Source organism: Dipodomys spectabilis, unplaced genomic scaffold (genome assembly GCF_019054845.1).
Source record: "Dipodomys spectabilis isolate Male_0828 unplaced genomic scaffold, ASM1905484v1 ptg000145l, whole genome shotgun sequence".
NCBI classification, from domain to species: Eukaryota; Metazoa; Chordata; class Mammalia; order Rodentia; family Heteromyidae; genus Dipodomys; species Dipodomys spectabilis.
The window spans coordinates 318,039-329,280 of NW_024870822.1; positions in this window are offsets into that span (position 1 = coordinate 318,039).

Below are 11,242 nucleotides of genomic sequence, written 5' to 3' on the forward strand. Positions count from 1 at the left end.
GTGCAATTTGGGCATGAAATTCTAATATTACATCCCTGGAGAATGGCAATTTCCTGCTAATTAAACTTCAGGCATCTTATAAAGGCAGACCCGAGTGGCCCATGCCCACAGTCTGTTTATTTCTTGTTTTGCACAGATCTCTTTCTACAGATAAATTAGGAAAGCAGTGTGTTTATGGTTTTCATGGGCCTCTTCTCCTGAAGAGAAGGTGAAGAAAGGAGAAAGTAACTATACTATTCTCACTGGTATGGTTGCAATCTCAGGGTAGCTGATGCTATTATTATCAAGTCTTTCCTCTACTGTCCCAAATCCCCCACTGAGTACCGGATTTGGTGGTTTGCCTTCATTCTTGGAGGATCTAACCTCATAGAATTCATACTTGTCTCAATTTATATGTTGTATTATGTCCACTCATAGTTAAAATTACACAGGAACCAGGTGTTGGTGGCTCAAGCCTGTAACATTAACCACTTAGGAGGATGAAGTCTGAGGATCACAGTTCAAAACCAGCCCATGAAGGGAAATTTAAGTGGTTTTCTCTCCAGTGAAGCAGGAAAATAAAAGATGGACTGGAGATATGGCTCAAATGGTAGAACCAGCCATGAGCAGAAAAGCTCAGTGAACACCAGGCCCCAAGTTCACGCTCCTGTACCAGTAAACAAAACAAAATGGGGATGCAGGCTGACCCATTGTGATGACAAGATGTGCAGGACACTATGTTGAAAACGAACTTTACAATTTCAGGGTGGGGGGTGGAAGGCGTTGGGGAGGTGGGGAGGGAAGGGATGGTAGGAGGAAACAAAGGAGGAAGGAACAATGCTTGCTACGAAATGTACTCATTATCCTACTCATGTAATGTAACCCCTCTGTACAACATTTTTACTATATATATATATATATAAGACAAACAAAAAAATTGGGGGGAAAATGACTTAAGGCACTTAGTGGATCACTTCAGTTTTACATGCCCACATTCCTAATTACCAATTACCTCTTCCTGAATGGTGACTCTCCTCTTCCATACAACACTATGGAGGCTGATAATTGAGCAAAACCTTACTTTGGTCCCTTGATAACAGTATTTTCAAATCCTGATGCATCGAACATTAAGTGAACGGGAGGTACAAAGTACAAAGTCTCCCTGTAGTTTCCATGGAAACAGGCCAAAGAATCCTTCCATGGCTATTTCCTAAGTCTGAGCACATACTATATGATTGGGATTGACAGAATAGATAGTTGCTGCAAACTTCATCACTCATCTGGCTATAAAGCAGGCCAGGCATCCTTAAGACCCAGTGTTGGCCTGCAGAGGAGGTTTAGGAATTTGATGGCTCCACTTAACAGTGTATTCACAATGACTTGGGTGAATTATAACTCCTGGGAATGACTGTCCACAGAGGAAAAGGGTTCTCTGAGGAATCACTTGAACTTCCTAATATGGCCATCCCAGCAAACCAGCAATTCCACCTCCATGAGCCTTTACTCTCCTTCCCTTTCTGTCTTGTAAGGCAAATTAGGTGTCAAATATTTTCCAGATTTTTTTAAGGACCTCTCTTTCCTGTGAATTTACCCATTCTCCCAAGTCATTGTTATATATTGTAAAGATATTGTTATATATTGTAAAGATGTATGCTCACATCAACAAATCCATTCATATTGTCTGGCCTCAATCAATACGCCTTGAAATCCAATCCCAGATATTCTATTTTGGCTCTTGGTAAGTGATAGCTAATTACTGAATCTTATTTGGAGTACAATCACTTCTCTTAGCTATTAGACCTAGAACATCCACAGACAGTTTCTACTGATCTGCAGCCCTTGTTATTGGCATAGAAAGTAGGAGATAATATGAGAACAGCTACTGAAAGCATTATCTATTCCTTTAAGCATGTGGAGGACTCTGCTGCATTGTCCTGTGCTGTGTGAAGGGAAGTCCTTGGGGAGACAGATGGGTGGAATGTTTATGTTCAAGCTCAAATGGTTTGAGACTAAGACCAAATACATAAATGACTTATCTAGGGATTCTTAATCCATAATTCAGATGATATTAGTATCCTCCAAAATGATAAAAATTCTATAATCCCATTTGTTTTACATTTGGGACACTTTATTGCTTTTATTTGGTAAATAAACTATTAAATAAATAACTATAAATAAACTATTAGATAAATAAACTAGCAACTAGTGTTTTTTTATTTTTATTTTATTATCTGTAGGAAGTTGTATGAAGGCGTTGTCATTTGACAAAACAATCTATGAATACAATACATCTTGGTCAATTTTACCTCTCAACATTCTCACCCGTCACTCTCCTACTGATCTCTACCCTCACGTTTCTTAAATTATGTAGGATTCTCTTTTTTTTGTTTTGTTTTGTTTTGTTTTTGTCAGTCATGGGTCTTGAACTCTAGGCCTGGGCGCTATCCCTCAGCTCTTCAGCTCAAGACTAACACTCTACCACTTGAGCCACAGCACCACTTCCAGATTTTTTCTGCTTATGTGGTGCTGAGGAATCGAACCCAGGGCCTCATGCATGCAAGGCAAGCACTCTACCACTGAGCTACCTACCTTCCCAGCCCTTATGGGATATTCTTGACTGCATTCTATCCACTTTTCTTCATTGGACTAGTGGTTTTAATATTCTTTATGAAGCCAAATATATGTTTTCATAGATGTTTCATTGTTTAAGTTTTAAGATTTAAAATCTTTATTGTTTGGTAATTACTCTAGCTCTAATACTAGAGGTAGACATATAAATCCACTGTGGGCTTTTTCTAGATTGGCTTGGATGTAAGGTATTTCCTCTCAGTTGGTTGTAGAATGTCAATATCACATGTAAGAACTATGTCTGGGTCATAGGGGAGCTCTATGTGGAGTCTTTTGAGGAACCTCCATACTGCTCTCCAAAGTGGTTGAACAAGTTTACAATCCCACCAACAATGCAATAGGGTTCCCATCTGTCCACATCCCCTTCAAAATTTGTAGTTATTAGAGTTCTTGATTATAGCCATTCTAACTGGGGTGAGGTGGTATCTCAATGTTGTTCTGAGTTGCATTTTTTTTTTTCTGGCTAGGGAGCTTGAGCATTTCTGCATGTGTCTATTGGCCATCCTTCTTTTCTCATCAGAGAAGTTTCTCTTTAAGTCTTTAGCCCACTTATTTATTGGGCAGTTGTTTCTTTTGCACCAATGAGATGTACAAGATGTTATGTCTAAAATGAACTTTACAACTTTGGCGGAGCGGGGCGGGAAAAAGGAAGGGATGGGAAGGGGAAAGCAAGGAGGAGGCAACAATGCTTGATAAGAAATGTACTCATTACCTCGCTCATGTAATTGTAACCCTTTGAATGATATTTTCACAATAAAAATTAATTTTAAAAAAGAACTATGTCTGCTACAAACACATCTGCTTTCTCAGGACAATGAAGAATTGCTTTACATGCCCTATTGTGAAATAACAGGTTGCAAGTGCACTTTCAGCTCCATTAAAGATTATATGAAGAATTTTCTGTATAATAGCCATTAAGCCATTATTACTTGGCTTTAATCCATCCTTTGTTAAAACACTACTACTATGTAGTTGTTTTTTTTATGGGTTTATCTAATCAGCTCCCTCAGAGGTGACATCTAAAAACCAGCAACCACGTTAATCCTTAGAACAAAGAATGAAGACAATCAATAAGCAATAGACAGAGGATCATGAGATGATATGGCTAGAGGACAGCTTAGAGACACTTCCCTCATTCCGCACACATTCAGAGGTTTAGTTCCCAGCCTTGACTTGGAAAGATGTTATCGAGTTCTAGATCTAAAGACAGGTTTTGACATCCTTGAATTCACAAGAGATTCCCTTTATGATGAACAATCTGCCAAGTGACTTAGGTACTTAAACAATGACCTCTGTATTCGTTTTCCAAGTGGATGAACACTAGTTTATGTGGTAAGAAGTCTTAATGAAGACAGATCATTAAAGTAGTCTACTATTTTGAAATACAGTAAAAAGAAGATATGTCCTGGCTATTTTCTGACTGCTTATTCCTTAGAATTAATCTATATACTTAATCTTATTTTACCCTTAAACCAACTCTAATACTCCTCATTTGGTAGATAAGGTAAATGAGGCTTGGAGGATTAAGTGGCTTGTATGGTTTATAAAGATTGCTTATCTGTGATTTCAAAGCCCTGAATCCTTAGACTTCTAAGAGAGCAGGATCACTGTTAAGAATGCCCACTTTGGCATATAAATCTTGCTGTAGGAACTGATGTGTTGGTGGTGTCGCTTGTCCTATGTATCCGTTTACTCCTCTTGTTTTCCTATGTATCGGTTTGTTTGACACTATCATTTAGTGTAGAATTGCTCTGCGGATAAGACCATCTCCCATCAGTAAGTGGTAATGGTCACCTGAATGATGAGAACATTCTCAGGACATGACACCCAAAGGATCTCCAGCCCATAGCTCCCCCAAGCAAGCCAGCCCTTCAAATAGATTTTTCCTTGGAGATCTGGTTCCATTTTTGCTTTTGCTCTAAGAGGAAGCAAGATACCCAGGGACAATTTCTTTGTTGAAGCTGCCATAAATTCTGAAGGAAAAGAATCTAGACATAAGCACAAGTTGTTTTGATGTTTTTGATATATTTAGTCCCCATTTTGCTCTATTTTAAAATGTATGTCTACTTAAGCAAGAGGAAAGAAAAGTGTTTGTGAATAGACACACTAGCGAAGGAACGACCACCAAGGGAGTCAGTTCCACCCCAAGACTGCTCAGTGATGACAGAATTAATCAAGATCAGAGACTCCAGAAAGAAGATGGTTGATTCTTCTCCACATTGAAATATTTTCCTTCCATTCAGAAGAAAAGGACCATGAAACTACTGGGTTTGATATTTTAAGAGCACCTAATAAAAGAAAGCCTAAATGAAGCTACCACAATTTTTAAGAATTACCATGCAGACAGAAATTCACCCTTGCACAGATCAGACAGGAGATAAATAAGATTCACCCAATAATGGAGCCTCCAAATAGTACATTAAATGGCTTGAATTTGTTATTTTCTCCAGCATGATTTTTATTCTTTTAATGTATTCATTTTAATTCTGACTTCTATTGAATTGTATGCTTTTCAGTTAGCATCTAATTCTGTTTGAATCTTTAAACTTGTATTTCTGAGTAATAATTGCAGCGCTGAGAAATTATGATAGCTGGTGTTCCAAGACAGATCTATTCATGAGTAATTCAAGTACACAAAGTGAATTATTTCACAATGGGCTAAGATTAATCTTCATGGTATTACCCTAGCTAATTCTGTGGATTTAATTATTATTAATCTAGACAAATTTTAACTTTAAAAAACATTAATTTAGCTCACCAGGTCTCTTGGATCATTAATCTCTTCAATAGTGCCACTTAGAATCATATGGGCCATCAAACAATAATGATTTAATCATAAATATGGGGAAGAAGAATAACAGTAACATTGGACACTCACAGGACTCAAAACATCTTTAGCTTCTTAGCATCCTTCACTCTTATTAACGCCAATCATTGCTGGAGATTATCCTTCTTCATTAAGATGTAATCATCCACTAATAAGACTTTTCTTTTTCTTTTGAAAATATTTATTGTCTTTAATATTTTTATTATCTTTGTTATTTTTATCTTGAAGAAGTTGTACAAAGGAGTTGTCATTTAACAAAACAGTTTATAAACACAATATGTCTTGATCAGTGTCACCGCTTTCTATGTTCTCACCCATCCATCCCAACATACCTGGTCCCTCACTTTTCTTAAATTTTGAAAGGTATGCATTGAATTTTTGACTGAATTCTCCCCCCTACTTCTTCTTCATTCATCTACCACCCTCCGTCCTTTGACTTCACCCCATCCTTTTCAAGTTTGTATTTTCTGGTATTTATTTTGTTGAATTATGACTTTGCCTTTCTAAGGAATTACACTGAGTTCTCTCCTAAATCTTCCATACTTTAAGTAATACATTTATGTTTCCTTGCATAACACCCAAGGTATTTACTTAGGTATTAGTAAACCAATTCTAGATTCCACATATTGAAGAAAACACGCAACTTCTGTCTTTCTGAGCCTAAATTGCTTCACTTAAAATAAGTTTAAGGTCTTTCTGTATCATTGTAAATGATGCCATGTTATCCTTTCTTATGTACATTGACTTACACATATGTACACATGCCTATCTGTGCAAAGTACAGATATGTCACAGAAGTGAACTTTAATTATCTTCTTTTGTTTCTTTTTTTTTGAATACTAAATTCAGAATTTATTGTATAAAAGAGTTCAAATAAAATATTACTGATTAGGACAAATGATAATTTGCCTTATTACAAAATAATACATAATCTAGTCACCATGTATATTTCATTTTACTTGCCTCTCCACATGTGACCACTTAATTTATTTTAATTAATTAATTCATTTGTTTGGTGCTAATACTAAGGCTTGAACTCAGGACCTGGCTCTGTCCCAGAATTTGTTATTTCTTTTTTGTTTTAGTTTTCTCAAGACTAGCATTTTACTGCTTGTACCACAGCTCCATTTCTAGCTTTTTTTTTTTAAATTGTGAAAATACTGTACAGAGGAGTTACAATTACAGGGGCAAGATAATGAGTACATTTCTTATCAAGCATTGTAGCCTCCTCCTTTGTTTCCCCTTCCCATCCCTTCCCAGCCTCCCCCCCCCACCCCCCCACCCAATCCTCCCACCCCCTCCCACGAAAGTTGTGAAGTTCGTTTTTGACATAACGACTTCTACATCTCATTGTTGCAATGGGTCCACCTGTATCTCTATTTAAACGATTTGTTTTTCCCCTTTCCTTCCACAAATTATACCAACATCAAATACAGTGAAAGCAGAGATTATACTGTGGGGGAGGGACATACAAAGCAACAAAGAAATAATCTTATAAATATGTTAGAAACAATCACATGAAAGAAAAAAAAAACATTTGAATACATATCTTATTGCAATGTGTGTGTGTGTGTATGTGTGTGTGTGTGTGTTTGTGTGCTGGTGGTGTATAATGGGGCTTGCACATAGGGCTTCAAGCTCTTAATTGACTTTTTCAGTTAAAGCTAACCAGCTGTAACTGAAAGCTTTAACTGAAAGCCAAACCATTTCTGGCTTTTTGCTGGTTAATGGGAAAAATTCTCATGGATTTATCTGCCTGGACTAGCTTAGCACCACAGTCCTCAGATATCAGTTTCCCAATTAGCTATGATTATAGACGTGAACCACCAGTATCCACCTTTTTTTTCTTATCTTTTGAATAAGAATGCTGGCTGCTATGCCTGCATTAAGATGGTGCAATTGGTGGTACTTGAAATGATAAAGTTTAAAATTGTAAACTAGTGCAATTCTTATTAGTAGCAACTGATTCATTTCCTAGTCCCAAAAGTGATGGTTCCAGGCTTAAAAGTATTTTTCTTATATAATAACCATGCTCTTTATCTAGAATAATCCACCAAATATTGTGTTTATCTGTTTGTATGTGCCAGACAACCTTTATATTACACCCTACAGTGAAACTATCTATCAGAGTGATTGTTGTTATGGCAAGTTATCACACGAGGAACTTGAAGGAACCAAGTAACCTAATTCCAACTAAATAACTGTTAGAAGCCAGATGGAAAAGTATATTTGCCTTTAATATGATTATTATTTTCATCCTACTTCCTTGAATTTTTCTTTTTCCTGGTATTAGCCTCATATGTGAAATAAAATTTTATGAAGAAATTGACATAAGAATAATGCACTATTTTTTTGTAATGGAGTTAGTATTAAAAATATCCTCTGCCAGGCTGGGAAGGTGGCTCAGTGGTAGAGCACTTGCCTTGCATGCCTGAGGCCCTGGGTTCGATTGCTCAGCACCACATAAGAAAAAAAAAAAAAAAAAGCTGGAAGTAGTACTGTGGCTCAAATGGTAGAGTGCTAGCCTTGAGCTGAAGAGCTGAGGGACAGCGCCCAGGCCCAGAGTTCAGGCCCTATGACCGGACCCAAAAAAAAAAATCCTCTGCCTTATTTGCACCCTAATATTGTGCTAATTGTTGTATATAAATCATGACAGTTATCTCTGAAACGTCATATGGCTCTACTATTTTTTATTTTGCTTGGCATTCTCTTGTATCTGCAGATGAGAAAACTGAGTCTCAAAGAACTTAGTAATGTGTTATTCCCCAGGTTAGACTGAACAGCCAATAAGATGTAACAGAAGTTGATTTTAGATCTGGACTGACTTCACTTTGAAGCTTCTAGTCACTGTATTAGCTTTGAAAGTATTTCTTAAACTGAAAATATCTCTTTCAAATGTCAGTTTTATAGATTAAAAAAGTTAAAAAAAAAACCAGTTTGATCCCTTGACTTTTGTAATTGGCCATTGATTTAAACAAATAAAGTGACTATTACCACCTTGGTGCAAATTATCTTATCCTGGTTTTTTCTTTGGCTGTGTTCACATGGCTTAAGCCCTTATGGCAAAATGTTACAACCCCAGAGAGATCCAGAACCGTCTGCTAGTTCATTCACAAAGCCCAGCTACACAGAGAGCCAATGATTTAGTCTGAAGCCAACATAAAACAGTATGATCATTTGGACTATGAAACCTCTTGAGAAATGTACAAAACCTACTTTCATAGATGATATATATCATTTGGAACAAACAACTGATAATTTTCCTGTGGTTACAGACCAGACTTTTTTAAGCCAGTGAAAGTGTCTAAGAATTTATTCCTCCTTTTTTCTCCCTTCATTCTTTTTTCTTGTTTTATAGACTCACTAAGGGAAATATCTCCAACTGCAGATTTATCATAACAAACAGAACTTGGTAAAAAAAAAAAAAAAAGCTAGAGATATATGTTTTCCATAAATTAAATGTTTTAATTAGAACCCTAGTAGGATATGTATGTCAGAAAGATATAGTATATTACTTTTATGTAAAAGAATATTTTTCTTGCTATATTGGACTGGGAACTTGCATTTAATTGTAGGTCTTTTTGCTATTATTTGACCTGGAATTGTTAGACTTATTATGTAGATGATAAGTGAGGTACACAAATGAACTTTCTAGCTGATAACTAGGGAGTTAGATATAGCTAGGAGAAAGAATAATTTATGATCCCATTATTCTGAGTCAAAACACAGATTTTACACTTAGATTCTTCTACAATAATAAGAAAGGAAATATTTGAAACAAATGGTATTTCAAGATCAAGGATTTTTAAAGAATCAATTGCCGATTATTGTTTGGCTTGAAGATGTACATTTAATTGTAGACCCCAAGAAAATATTGCCCACTGCTTTCTTCAATTTTTATTAGACAAGAACAATGGTCTAATTCTTTCTTAAAAGTTGCCAAGAATCCTCTTAAAAGTTTTCTGATTCTTTTCTGGATATACTAGTCTCTGATGGGTAGGAAAAAAATTTCATAAAATGTGCACTTGTATGAATAGAATAAATGGATAATCTTCCCAATGCTTATTTTTGGGTCCAAAATAAGAACTGCAATAAATTATTGTAGAAATTCTTGCCATTTATGTACTCCTTTCCCTTGGTATTCAAGCTACATCCTCTTCTTCTTTTTTATTAATCTCTAAACTATTTACCTTCCTCTAACTAAAACTGGACATTCTACTTCTACAGAGTTTCCTAGGCATATAATTATAGTGTTGATATAACACAATAGAAGTATGTGTGTGATGGGAATAGGGGGTGTCAGATAATTAATTGTGTGAATATATAAAATAAAAAAAGATATTAGAAAATTGGGAGCAATGAAAATAAAATAGGCATTTTAAAATGTCTTCTCATTGTCTTTTTCAAGGATAAGGTTGGCTGCTGTATTGGTAAATATTTGATTATTTATTACTGTATATTATTATACAAATATATTTCATACCATTATGCTTATAGATGCTTATAAGATACTCTACTCAAATTCTCACCTCTGCTATTAATCCTTTTTTATTCTGTCTTGAGAAATTTGATTGAGCCTTGAGTGTCTAGATGAATTTTCTCCAATTTGGAATATATATCTGCATTGTTTTGATGTTAAATGCAAGTGAGTCAGAATAGTGATCTGGTAAATATTTAAAAGCTAGCTCTCAGAACACAAAATGTATGGCTATATATAAATATATATGGACATAAAGGATGTTTAGCACAATTTACAAATAACAATAACATGCAAAATATACTTTGATATAAATTCCAAATAGTCATACAATTATCCAAGAATATTTTTGTTTGAAACTACAATTTGTGCTTGAAATTGATGAACAAGAGTATGTCTAATATGAATATAATTATTGTTTTTCATAACATTAACATGTAAGGCAAAAATCAGTGGCAATAAAAATATGCCAAAACTTTAATCAGTTCAACAACTTAAAAAGCTTCTTGTTTTCCAATTGTGGGGCTTGATCTCTGGGCCTGGGCCTGTCCCTGAGCTCTTCAGCTCAAAGCTAGTACTCTACCACTTGAGCCACAGCACTACTTCTGGTTTTCTGGTGGTTAATTGAAGATGAGTATGATGGACTTTCCTGCTTGGACTGGCTTTGAACCGCGATCCTCAGAACTTAGCCTTCTGAGTAGCTAGGATTACAGGTGTGAGCCAATAAACAACTAAACAACTTCTTCAATGAATTACTAGTTACTAGTTACTAGTTACTAGTGTTCAAATGCTGAGAGAATTTTTTATTTGATATTTTATCTATAATGTAACTATGTGATAATATGGCACATTTTAGGTTATCTGACATTATTAACATTAACTACATATTTTTGTAAGTTTGGAGATCATGCATTCTAAAGAAAAATGATATAGTCTCACAAAAGCAAAACCTGATTATTTGAAGTACAAAGCATAGTAATCTAATCTATGAAAGAGATTTAGGAAAAAATGTGTAAAATTACTCTTTGAGAGAGGTGACATAATTAACTAAAAATTTTATGAATCAACAAAACAAGAAATCAAGCCATGAATTGTAACATTTCATATTTTTAGTGGTGTAAATAATCCATCATGTCTAATTTCAGACCACCAGTGTGATGGCACTGAGTGGAGAGTTGTGATGGGAGCTGCAAGAACACCCCATTTCCAACCAAGTACAATCATAATAAAGAATATTAAGAAAGCTGCGCACTAGTGGCGCATGCCTATAATTCTAGCTACTCAGGAGGCTAAAATCTGAGGATCAAAGTTCAAAGCCAGCCCGAGCAGAA